At 40.5% G+C, this 13966-nt stretch overlaps 1 protein-coding gene across 1 annotated transcript in view; it reads right to left on the reverse strand.

Annotated features, from left to right (window-relative positions):
- Window positions 1-13192, reverse strand: part of LOC109861751 — an 18309-nt gene extending 5117 nt beyond the window's left edge. Inside the window, exon 1 of the mRNA XM_020441542.1 lies at window positions 12949-13192. The gene's annotated coding sequence lies outside the window, so the exon portion shown is untranslated. The remainder of the gene's footprint in view (window positions 1-12948) is intronic.
- Between the last annotated feature and the right edge of the window lie 774 nt (window positions 13193-13966).

Here is a 13966-nt window from a genome sequence, read left to right on the forward strand (position 1 = left end):
GTCTTTCTAAATTTTAACGCGTCTTAGGGCCGTAGTGCGGTAGTGACACTTTTCCGGACATGGGTCCCTATACTCAAATGTTTTCTACTGTTGCACTGAATAACCCCTAGAAGTTTGATCCCATAGTTCTGAAACACCCTGTATATGGCCAATAGTTTTACGTTTTGAGACACAATTAGTCAAGAAAAGCATTGACATTATCGACACAGCGCCCATTGGCGCTACTTACTGCTAGGAATATCGTTCCTCTTACTCTTAGCTCCCCGCGTCTACAAAACAAATCTATGACGCCGAGTATACTTTCCAAGCTTATCATGTTTTGCGTAGGTATTATGTGTGTTTATATTAAACTATGGTAATTATTTAGATTTGAAGCTTTCTTATACCGATTTTGATGAGCTTGAAATATGTTGTCAAGGTCAACATTGTGAACAACTTTTCTTTATATACAGAGTATCTCATAATTGCCGTCTCACCGCTCGTAGGCAAGAAGAAGGGGTTATTCTTAAGACAAAAAGTCCTATACCACTTTGGAAGATTCGCAATACTTAACGAGATATGAATTAATAAAGATCTTCTAATCAGTGTGCATCCAGCGTAAGAGGAGCGTAAGGACAGCCCAGTCTCACGCGCCGTTACGGTAAAATGGGAGGAGCTAATAGAATAGCATGTACACCAATACATAAACAGCATATAAGCTGCGTTCGGGGAGCGCGCTATCCGCGAGGAAGACTAGATTGTCCTTACGCTCCCCTTACGCTGGATGCACGCTGATTAGCGAATCTTTATTAATTTATATCTTGTTAATTATTCTGAATCTTCCAAAGTAGTATAGGACTTTTTCTTAGTCTTAGGATAACCTTTTCTTCTTATCTACAAGCGGTGAGACGGCAATTATGGGACACCCTGTATATGACCGCCACACAGTGGCGCAAATGACCAAAAAAGCAGTAAAAAGTCATTTTATAAAAGTATGCGGATAATGAAAAATTTATTCATCAATTGTTAATTGGACATATGGGCTATCATTTAGTGCAATTTTTTCTATCATTTGTCAATGTTGGATACTGCTGTAAGGTTTTGAAATGGCTAACCTCAAAACTACCAAAAATTAAAATTGTTGTTTATAATTGTTTTGTTTGTTGAATTCGTTTAATGAGTAACAGAATTAAGTACTTATAGTATATACTTGAATTACATTACATTATATTTTTATATCTCAAATAGTTTTTGTATTATTCCTAATTGAATATATTAAATTTTTATCCTACTTATTAATTACAAATTTAGCAATATGTGTTCGCTTTGGTCGCATTTTAAAGAGTGAAGCCTTTATTTAAAAAAAACTTTATTTTAAAAAACTTAGCTGCTACTAGCTGCTACTGGGAAAGAAAAAATGTTTACAGAAGTAAACATTCATGATATTAAAAAATATGTGTTAGCTGTGCGAGCGAGACCGATCACTCTCGGTCGCACTCTTGTCGTGCGCTAGCATAATTCACGAAATTCATTTGGTTGTTTTGGTCGCTCACGACACCGAGCGACCAATAAGGGAAAAGCTGACAAGTGTTCTCGCTCCGAAGAGTTCTCGCTGCATAAAACGAGAATGAATTTAGAACATTTGTCTGTGACAGTAATATTTAGTGCAATAGTCGTGAGTAATATTTAGTGCAATAGAAAAATAAAAAGTGGTGCAAAAGATGGTTTTAATATAAAAACATATTCCAAATTCGTTCTCGTTTTATGCAGCGAGAACTCTTCGGAGCGAGAACACTTGTCAGTTTTTTTCTTATTGGTCGCTCGCTGTCATAAGCGACAAAAACAAACAAATGAATTTCGTGAATTATGCTAGAGTGATCTCGGTCGCACAGCTAACACATATTTCTTAATATCAGAGTAAATGTTTACCTCTATAACTTTCCCAGTAGCAGCTAGTAGCTAATTTTTTTTGTAAATAAAGATAAAGCTTTACTCTTTAAAATGCGACCAAAACGAACACTACATATTGCTAAATTCATAATTAATAAATAGGATATTTAATATATTCAATTAGAAATAACTCAAAAACTAGTTGAAATATAAAAATATAATTTAAAGTAATTTAAGTATATACTAGATACACTTAATTCTGTTACTCATTAAACAAATTCAACAAACAAAACAATTATAAACAACGATTTTAATTTTTGGTGGTTTTGAGATTGGCCATAAACTATAAAAATATTCACAAAAGATGCAGATTCATGTCTTCTTGTTTATAACACATCTACAATACCCATCTGCACAAAATTTTAAAGTTTTAAGTGGATTACTCGAAAAAAATGGATTAAATCTAACTTAAATTTAACGAAATAAAATAATAGGAAAATAGATCTAATTAGATCCAAATTAAATCTAAATAAATAAAAAGTAGATGTAAATAAATATGAAGTAGATTTATGTAAATTTACACTCTTTTATATATTATTAAATCTACTTTAGATCTACTCAGATCTACTATATTAAAAGTACTCAAAGTTACTTAGAATTAAGCAGATCCGAACAGATCTGAGATGATCTAATATAATAGATCTGAGTAGATCAAAAGTAGATCTAATAATAAATAAAAGTGTAAATTTACATAGATTTACTTATATCTATTTAGATATACTTTATATTTATTTTGATCTACTTTATATCTATTCAGATTTAATTTAGATCTAATTAGATTTATTTTTTTTATCTCGCTAGATTTAAATTAGATCTAATCCATTTTTTCTCTTGTATAAATGCTCTAGAAATGAATTCTATAGATGTGATATTTACAAAAAGAAAGTTAAATAAAAGCACGTAAAAAAGAGCAATTNTATTGATGGAATTGTATTGAGAAAGAGAAAAAAGAATTAAAGTACATATTTGAAGTGTATAAAATATAAAAATAAGATATAAATATATACAATTTCAATCATATGTTTTTTACCGCGTTTGGCGCAAGAGACCCCGCTGTGCGTCGCTCGGCTTTAGTTTCAGAGATATTCACAAAAAACTTCAGTTAAATTTATTTTACGAGTACATTTCATTCTTTATATTATTCTTTGTGTCCGTGTAGGCAAGAGGGTCCCCCTGCTTCTCTCTCGAAAAAGACAACGTTGACTTCCGATTAAATGTCGCTTCGTGTCGAAAATGTGTATGTAGTTTTTTCGAGAGAAGTAGCAAAGGGAAAAAGCCCCTCTTCCCCTGAGAGGGAGGCGCAGCCCCCCTGCCTACACGCTTAATACATAAATATAGTGAATGTTTCTTATAAATGTTTACAATATTTACTACTTTCACTGTTATACCATTAGTTCAAAATATATTGCAAGAACAATTTTGATAACCAAATTGGTTTTTTAAATATTATGGCTGACATTCTCAATTTCACACACACACACACAAACAATGATAGTATAATATAGTAGCTCAATATGAATTGTAAGTATCTTATTATTTAATATCTAACCCAGTTTTCTGTAAATATCTCTGAAACTATAGCCGAGCGGCGGTCATATATATAAGGAGAAATTGTTCAGAATATTGACCTTGACAACATATTTCAAGCTCATCAAAATCGGTAAAAAAACCCCTAATCTAAATACAGTAGAACCTCGCTATCTCGAACCTCTTTAACTTGAAAACCTCTGTAAGACAAAGTGTTTGCTTGTTCCCTTCTATTTTAATGCCAAAAACTCTATAATTCGAAACATAAACTTTCTTTAACTCGAATTTTTCTTGAGAGACTTATGTCTTTAAATTATCTCCGTAACTCGAATATATTTTTGTCTGATCTCTACAACTCGTAGTGTACCTCTAAAAGTCAAAGTTTCTATTATGTAATGTACCTCTAAAAGTCGAAGTTCTGCAATCTTTGCAACTCAAAGTGATAGATCCGCATGAAAAAACAAGTGACGACATGTACAAGCAAGATGCTTCTGCGTTTTGCTTTTTGACTTAATTGTATGATTATATCCCGTTGCGCTGCATACATTTTTTCATTTAGTAACGCTTCTGATTTATTTGAGACCTTTGTATCTTTTTATTCTGCGCGTTTACGTTTGATTTATCACTTTTGTGTGTATGTGCATGTCTAAAATGAGTTCTAAACGAAAGCTTAAAACATTAACACTGGCTGAAAAAGTAAAAGTGATTGAAGCAGTAAAAAATGAATCGAAAACAAAGAAGAAAATTGCTAATGAATTTGGCATTTCAGGAAGTAATCTCGACTGTAAGAGACAAAGGATTGCCGTATTTCCTGATATGGAAGACTGTTTAAGAAAATGGCTCAAGCAGTGTAGAGATAAAATCATTAGCATAGGAGGACCTAATATTAAAAAAAAAAGCTGTACATTTCGCTAAAGCACTTGGTCATAATACCTTTAGAGCAACGGATGGTTAGAAAAATTTAAAAAAAGATACAATATTGTTTTTCGAAAAGTGTGCGGTGAAAGTGCTAGTGTGAATGAGAAGACTTGTAATGAGAGAGAGTGGAAAACAGACTTGCAAAGTTTGTTGAAAGAATATCAACCACATAATGTGTTTAATGCGAACAAGAGTGGACTGTTCTATAAATGTCTTCCTGACAAAACGATGATTTTCAAAAGTGAAAAATGTCACGGCGGCAAACACAGTAAAGAACGAGTTACAATTTTATTAGCAGCGAATATGACGGGAACGGAAAAACTTAAGCCTTTCTTCATTGAAAAATCTAAAAAGCTCCGCTGTTTCGCAAGTTGCAAATCACTACCTTTAGATTACAAAGCAAATAAAAAAGCATGGATGACTACTGAATTATTTAAGAACTGGCTGATAAAAATTGAAAAAAAACTGAAAAAAGAAAAACGTAAAATTCTTTTGTTCATAGATAACTGTACGACGCATAATAATATTCCGTCACTTCAATCAGTTAAAGTTAAATTTCTACCGCCAAATACTACTTTAAAATTGCAACCGTTAGATCAAGAGATTATAAAAGATTTTAAATCCTTGTACAGAAAAGAAGTTGTAAGACATATGATATCGAATATAGAAGAGAATAAAAACACGCCTATTACCATACTGCAAGCAATAAGAATGACAGACAAAGCATGGAGAAATGTTTCTAAAGAAACAATTGTTAATTGTTTCAAGACCTGTGGATTTACATTACAATCTCAAGAGAACTTTGAAGAAGAACCCGAGCCTATTCAGAGCATTGTAGAAACCGATTGGAAAGTTATGTCCTACTGCAATATCAAAAACGTAATTTTTGAAGATTTTGTTCAAGTTGACGATGAGGTTGCTATTACTGGAACACTGACGGAAGAGATTATTGAGACAGTGAGCCAGAGTTTGGCAAACAATGAAATATAAAGACTCTAATGATGAGCAACCATGTGAGCCATCAATATCGAGTAAACAAGCTAGAGAAGCTGTCAATATTCTGCGATGTTTTGTAGAAAAATGCAGCAATATAGAAGACAATGTTTTCTTTACGTTAGTTACTATAGAAAATGCTGTCGATTTACAAAATAGCAACACCTTAACCCAAAAACCAATTAGACTTTTTTTGAATACATAGTAATGCTACTTCACTTTATTGTTTTCTTGATTCTAATTTTTTTATATACACAGTAATAATTATTTTTGTAATAAAATATAATAAATATATCTACAATATCCTTGTAAATCGAAGTTTTGAGTCTCTATCAGTTGAAGGACATGAACCTTTACACAGAGTTTCTATAAGTCGAATTTTCGTTTGCTTGACCTCTGTTACTCGAAAACTTCGATAAGACGAAACCTCTATTCGCAGTTTTTATCTTTTCCCTTGCGATTCGAGTTACCGAAGTTCTACTGTGTGTATATATATATATATATATACACACACATATAATAATTCATACACATAATAACAATTATTTGTTAGTTATTTAAGTAATTATTATTAAAGTAACTATATAAGAAAGGGGAGAAAAAGGACCTCAAACGCTGTCTTTTCTTCTATCGCCACTAAATATATATATACATATGTATATATTGTGACGTGGTATCCGTATCGTTCCTCCCTCGCCACAAAAATTAGAATTTTTGCGGGAGCCCGGGAAAGCGAGCTGAGAAACAAGCGCCTAGATCCCCTCAGGGCTTGCATGCGATATTAGAATAGATTTTATTTTTTCTTTTTCTTTATATGTAATTTCGGCGCCTCACCGTCCCGAGGATCATCGTGGAACTTTTCGCCGAGGTCAACCTGCTGTAAATGAGAGAGAGAGATAAAGAGGGGAACGGAGACGCAAAGTCTCGCATAGAGGTCACGCTGAGAGTAAGGGTAGATGGCTGCATGACGAGGCCCCAGCGGAACACCGATGCTTTCTACAACTTCACGACGGCCAGCGAGGTAGCCGAGCAGAACGGGCGGAACGGACCGTCAACGAATCGCCCCAGCCGACAACTTCAGCGCTATTTCGATCTTGCAATTGCATCGCTTTGTTCGCTGAGCTGCTTGTATTGCTGCTGCTTGTCAGGAAAAGAAATCCCGCTCCACTTTTGCTTTGCTGCTGCATCATAACGAACTAGATCCTGCGAGCGTTCGAATTTCGCGGCCCACTGATCCTGCCGCCTAGAGCGAGCTTACGAGCCACGCTGCGTAACCCTGCGGCCTGATTGGCCCGCGCGACCTACTCCACGCGATTTCAGCGCTATCCGGGGTATCGACTGCTTATCAAACGAAATCCTCGCTCTCTTGATCGCGATCAGCTGTGCCGCACGCATACGCATTTTTCGGGCTCCCGTGCGTTTGCTTGCTTCCCGTGCCGTAAAACTTTGTCTTCCGTGCCGCGATCTTCGTGCTTGTGGTGTATTGTACGAGCCGAGAGGGTGACCACGTCTGAGCTGTCGAGCCCAGGGAGTGCAGCCAAGAACAAGGGAGACGAATGAATGTCAGAGAACTACGGACGACGGTAAGGTACCTGTTTCCATAGTGTTAGCTACGAATCCGCGTTGCACAAGCCTCGTGTCGAGGCTGGTCGATGTGTTTTGCGTTATATTTACGACGGCAAGGACGCGTCCTTTGCCTGTATTTAGATTTTTCGGCAGCGGCCAGAATCGGGCTCTTCACAGAGCTTCGTGGCAGTGTCTCGTAGGTTAGGTGCATGGAAAATAGTATTTTGCAAAACTAGTCAAGTCCTGGAGCGGCAGTATCGCGCCGAGTAGCGATTTTCTTGTTATTTTTTTCTGTCGTGCATGTGAACGTGTTGTGAAGACTCTTTTTTTGTGCCGTGCTAGTTTCTGCGCGCTGTTTGCGTGCTACCGCGGAGATATTGTATTGTTTCGACAATCAACTGCCGTGTAGAAGCGAATTATAACGCGCCCTGTGCATTATTCGGGTGATTATCGCGTCCCGAGTCGAGTTAATTTCATTTTAGCCGTAATTAGTTGAGTAATCGGATTGAATTTCTTGCGGTAGAGTCCGTGCAAAATCGAATACAGTGCCAAAAATGTGCGTGGATGTTCTCGCGTGATCGGCCAGAGAAAGGTGCGTGCGAGTCGGAAGTGTCGCCGATCAGAAGCGAAACTTAGAGTGTATTAAAGTGCAGATAGATTGCCGTTTCGTTGTGGTGGATTATCGTGGCAAATATCGCCGACGGACCGCGAACGTACAGTGAATACGTGTCGCGTGTAGGTGCATATCCTGTCCGAGAAATTCGCGTTAGAATCAACGGATCATACCGCTTCTTGTTCCGCCCGTCTATTCAGCCCCGTCGTGCTTTTTCTTGAGATTTTCGTCATAAACAAGCCTTCCGACGTCGCACCCGCCTCACTCATCACCGCGAACCTGTGTGAATGCACTCAAATTAACTGACCACTCGGTTCCGGATCACCGGCGGGCCTGCAGCACGAAAAACGACGAAAGCTTTGTAGCGAGACGACAGATTTGACTACGTTGCAAACATCTTCTGTAAACCAAGTAAGTCCGCGTGGCTTTGTTGCTTGCTGTGAGCTTGCGTACACGCTACTTTATTCTCGCGTATTGCTTGGTAAATTATTTGGTAACTGCGGGCACCCCTTCACCTGCGTAGCCTGCTTCCAGCTTTACACCCTGCTACCGCCGCTATCTCGTTTTTGTAACGAGTGTCTTTCCGACGAATTCACTGGCAATCATCTCTCGTTCGGCAAATTCGAGGTATCGTTCTCTTTAAGTGTTCATTTCGTGGGTTAATAATATTCGCTGCCATGTGTTAATTGTTAGAAGCGCAGTTTGTTATCTATATTTTATTTTATTTTTTTTATATTAATTCCGTAATTTTATTTTTTTTTGTAATAAATTGTTAACTTAACTTTGTTAATTCTGGTCTTTTTTATTGTGTGAGTCTTACTATCGCGCGGGCCAGAGACAGCCCGAAGCTAAAATAATTCTCAAACCCAGCCCCCTTTGTCCTAAAAAAATTGAGCTGGCCGGCCCGTTGTGTTTGATCGACGCAGGATTTAACGCGGGAACGCGTCTGGCGCTCATCTTTCAACTTAGGAACCGTCGGATCGACGCAGCGGTTTGCTCGAATAAAATATTTTCTTTCCTGCCGTTAACTCAACGTTGCATTTTCGCGGACGTTCGCCCGAGTCCCGAGTTAGACTCTCTGTTTGCGGGAGAGCAGCGCGAGAATTTCGTACCACCCACGCAAAAAACGTCACAATATATATATATACTGTGACGTGGTATTCGCGCCGCTCTTTCCCCGTCACAAAAATTAGAAGATTTTCGCGGGAGTCCGGGAAAACGAGCTGAAAAATGAGCGCCAAGATCCTCCTTGCTTGCATGCGTCCGCTCTTAGAATAGCGTTTTATTTATTTTTCTCTTGTATGTAATTTCGGCGCCTCACCGTCCTGAGGATCATCGTAGGACTTTTCGCCAAAGACATCATGCGGTGCCCGAACGAGAGAGAGAGAGAGAAAGGAACGGAGACGCAAAGTCTCTCCTCAAGGTCACGCTGAGAGCAAAGGTAGGTGACTGCATGGAGAGGCCACAGCGGAACATCGACGCTTTCTAGGAGAACACGACGACCAACGAGTTAGTCTAGCAGAACGGGCGGAACGGCGGAACAAACCATCGACGAGCCGGCCTACGCCGAGATGCGCTGTGTTCCAGCAATCCTGCTGCATGGTTTCAAGAATCCGCTGCTTGTATCATTGCTGCATCTCACGGATCCCGCCCCGTTGTCTGCTGCTTTTGCTTATGCTGCTGTATCATAGAGTAATAGACATTGCAAGCGTTCGAATTCCGCGGCCCGCTGATCCTGCCACCTGCGAGCAAGCTTGCAAGCCGCGCTGTAAATCCTGCGGCCTGATTGGCCCACGCGACCTCAGCGCTGCCCGAGGTATCGACCGCTTATCGAACAAAATCTTCGTGCTCTTGGTCGCGAACAGCTGTGTGAGACACACGCATCTCTCGGGCTCCCGTGCGTACGCGTATCTTCCGTGCCGCTCGACAAGTCTGCCGTGCCGTGATCTTGGAATTCGAGGCGAAGTGATTCAGGTAGTAAGGGTGACCTCGACAAAGTCAGGGAGCGCTTAAAGAATTGTTCCGGACGGAGGAGATAGGAGCATCCCGGAGAACAACGGACGACGGTGAGGTGCCCGTTTCATTACTGTTAGCCACGAATCCGCGTCGCACAGGCCTCGTGTCGAGACTGGTCGTCTGTATTTCGCGTCTTGTTTGTGACGGCAAGGACGTATCCTTGGCCGTGTTCATGATTTTTCGACAGCGGCCAGAATCGGGCTTCACGAGGCTTTGTGGCAGTAGTTTGTAGGTTAGGTGCATGTTTTTCGTAATTTCGCGAATAACCGTCAAGCCCTGGAGTGGCGATACGACGCCAAGTAGCCTATTCGCGTTATTTGTTTCCGTCTGTTTCTTGTTTCTTTTTTTTGTTCAGTGATCATATTCGTTGTGCGTGTGCCGTGACTATCGTAACGTACCGTCCGCGTACCGTCGGCTTTTGTCTACCGACGGCAATCAGTTGCCGCGGTAAGAAATCATCATAACAAAATCGGATTTTCACATGCGATCGGCTGGAGTAAGGTGCGTGCGAGTCGGAAGCAGTGTCGATCGGGAGGAAATATTGTATCGAACTAACGTGCGAATTAACGGTAGTTTCGGATTATGAATTTTCGGGACATTTATCGCCGACCAAGTCGCGAGCGTATAGTAAATGCGTGTCGCATTTTGAGTGTATAATTTGTCCAAGGTTATTCGCGATCAAGTAACGTATTGTACCGCTGATCTTTCTAGCGCCGAGACAGAGCGCGTCGCTAATCGTTCTGTAATAATTGAAAAGTAAAAGCAAGCCCCGACGTCGCACTCACTTCGCTCTGTATTACGAGTATTTTCTTTTGAGTGCATGCGCGTAGACTAAGGACTCGGCTCGACGTGATCTGTGGGCTTAGAGACACGAAACCGGCGAAAGCTGCGTGGCCAGGTGAGCCGTTCGACCAAATTGCGATCATCGGCGAAACAAGTAAGTCCGTGTTGATCTACGGCTTGTGAAAAGACGACTGCTATTTTATCCCAGCGTATTGTTTGTCACGTACATGGGCTTGCACCCCCTAGCTGCTTAGCCTGCATTTAGCTTTGCGCCCTGCGATTGCGATATTCTTGTGCCTGCGCTTGTCATCTTTCAACTTGAAGCCTTGAGTAAAGTCTCCCGTTCAGTACTTTCGCGGTATCGTTTTGATTAAATAATTTGTCTCGTTAACTCGCGTGATTCGTTTTGTTAATTGTCGCAACCCGTCGTCGGTTCCGTATCTTTTTGTTTGTATTATTTTATATTATACGGCCTTAGCTTACTCTGTCTCTTATTTCTTTTATATTATTTCTGTTATATTATCTCTTGCATATTATATTGTATCACATCTTTTTCTTTTTCTATTACTCTTTACATCATTTTTTTTATATTATTTTGCATTAATTCTATCTTGCATTTCTACCCGCGAAATAAATTAGTTAATTATTTAATTCATACTGGTTAACTCTGATTTCTTCTTCTTCATCTTAGCTTTCTATCGCGAGGTCAAGGGACAGTCTGCATTTCGAATTTTTTTATTCAATCCAGCCCCTCTCCGTTCCCAATAGAGCTAGTCGGCCCGTTGTGTCGAGCGACGTTGAACTTTGACGTGATTACGCGTCTGGCGTCCAAAATTATAACAAAGTATTCGTCGACTCGGCCCGGCGGCGCTCGTTTTGGATCACCTTTTCTCTCCTGCCCGTGATTCGTTGCATTCTTGCGGACGCTCACCCGAGTCCCGTGAAATAAACTCCGTTTGCGGGGAAGCGGCGCGAGAATTCCGTTGCAACCGCAAAAAACGTCACAATACATATGTATAATATATGTGTATATATATATATATATATATATATGTATATGTTACATCTTGGAGACTCCACGGTCCCCTTTTTGTCGCGACGCGACGCGCCGACATATAATAAACAAATAACGAACAGCAATAGATAACTTGAACGGATCTCCTATCGTTTCGGAACTTAGACTCCGAAACGATAGAGAAGCAAACGGAAATCATATCGGTGCCCGAAAGTATAAACCGCACCTAGTAATAACCCAAAAATTCTTTTCTCTCGATAACGAGCAGGAAGAATTTATTGCTTTTCCAAACAAACTCAGATATCTCCGGGTCAAGAAGAACCACGTATAAAATTTAGAGCAGCCGGCGCAAATAGACATAGACTCTGGCGCCACGAGCAGTTTATTATTAACAAATACCAAAGGCTATGTGACGTCATCGGAAAAACTAAAACTCTCCCCTTTTTTCCCTTCTCCAAAATCGGACGAACTATCAAAAGTGGAAAGATCGTCGCCGATTGGCGATCTCTTACGACTAACCATTTAACAAATAGGAACAAGCGAGGCTCAACCGAGTTTCCCGATTGGAAGAAACTCGATGAGTGCTCGCTTATCCAAAAAGGTATATAAGACAGGACTCTCGAGGGCCGGAGACAGAAAAACCGCTGATCTTGAATCGCAAACCTCGGAAAAAACCCACTGATCATAAGTTTTGTCGGAAGTCCCGGGAGTGCAGCAGGAAAATCAAAAGTGAGTGCAAGTGCTAGTAGTGCACCGACGCTCCGCCGAACACTGAAGCCGCACCAGGTTTCGAGCGATCCACCAAGCCGTACGGGCCGAAAAAAGAGAGAGAAAATCGCAGCCAGAGATCAAATAAGTAGTAAATCCATCCACAATTTATAATCGGAGGTTCCACCACTCGGGGTGGAATTCAATTTTGAGGTTGTTACTCGGAATCTATTATAGACGCATAATTGCCTAGAAATATCGCGAAAGCATACTATTTTGTTTCCTCGCGACCTCGCCTTTGACCACTCTCGACGGGAAAGCAGTTCGCGACTTCAATCGCGAATAGCATCCGGTAGAAAGAGAGAGAGAGAGAGAGAGAGAGAGAAAGAGAGAGAGAGAGAGTTAGTTAGTTAGTTAGTTAGTTAGTTAGTTCGTCCGTCTCTCTCCTAGATCACTCTTTTTTTGATCGAGTATAATGTCAATAGAATAAGAAATCAGTTCCGACTATTAACCTCACACACACTTTCGCTGTAAAGAATAAATTGCTAAAAGGGCATCCCGTTTAAGTGGGACCCCGCCGTTCGCGTTCCAACCGCCGGCACTGACGGCAGCGACAAAATAAAAAATTACGACGAGCAGCCGCCCTCACCCTGAGCGAATCTGAGCCGGAGAGGCTCACTACGACCGTACTCCCTTCACCGCACAGTCACCCTAGCGACAACGACAATAGTAATTACAGCGAGATTAACGATGCAAAAATCCCATAGACTCGCATTCGCAACACACACAATAACATACATTACTCCAATGACACACGCAGAAGTACGCACAGACATACATACACACGACGATTCGTAGTATGAAGCTCTCTCTTACTCACCTGTAAGCCCTGATCCTCCCGCAGACGCTCAATCCTCTCCTACTCCTCCCGCAAGAACTCCACCACCTTCACCTCCTTCAGCTCCGCCTCTCTAGCGCACCCTGAACCTCCTTGTTCCGAGAAAAATCCTGCGGATGCTCAATCCGCCCCAACTCCTCCACCTCCTCTTGCTCCCCCTCGCCTTTACCTTTCGCATCCGCGCAAGAACCCACAGATGACGAACCTTCCGATTCTCTTCGCGTACCGACCCCTCCACCGGACGACTCCTGGTTACAATATTTCCTAAAACTCCACCTACCGGATTGCAGATCCGAAGAAACTACCCTATATTATCAACCCCTTTAAAATAAATCCTTCCGACCTCTTCCGGATAATCTCCACAACACTCCCCAGAAAACTGCTTCCGATCAAATTCTCGTACTTTGATGACATCCGCCTAGTTCCTGTGCATCATTACTACACTCTTTTCCCTCCTAGTTCTGCCAAAATCCGAGAAATCATCGCAATTTATCTAGAGTAATTTAATAACTTATTATTACTCATCGAAAATTAATAGTCAAGACAAAAGGCAGTACGAGTGTTATACTAGATGACCGTGTATTGATTTTTTTGTTGCAAGATTTTTATTCAGACGTTTTGATCTATTTCAGGTCTTCATCAGTGAATGTCTGTTAAAACAATATTATACATAACAAGAAATATATAAGGCCTTACAAGCCATTCCCAGGATGTTGAGCGGAAACTGTACGTGTATATACAATATATATATATACATGTAACAAATTCAACTTGCAAATTTTTACAAGTGAGTGTTTTTTGAATTGAAAACTCAATTCTTAAATTCATACGGGATGCTGGATTTGCATCTCACATATGAGAGACCCCGGATACCCTCCTAAATAATTTTTAAAATATTGCGAAAAAAACTCCTCGGCCAGGAGTCGAACCTGGAATCTCCGGCTTTCCGTGTCATCACCTTTCTTGTTAGGCCACCGAGGCACTTGAAGTTAGTCTCGCA

The sequence above is a fragment of the Pseudomyrmex gracilis genome, unplaced genomic scaffold (genome assembly GCF_002006095.1).
Source record: "Pseudomyrmex gracilis isolate BER0280 unplaced genomic scaffold, ASM200609v1 scaffold_994, whole genome shotgun sequence".
Lineage (NCBI taxonomy): Eukaryota > Metazoa > Arthropoda > Insecta > Hymenoptera > Formicidae > Pseudomyrmex > Pseudomyrmex gracilis.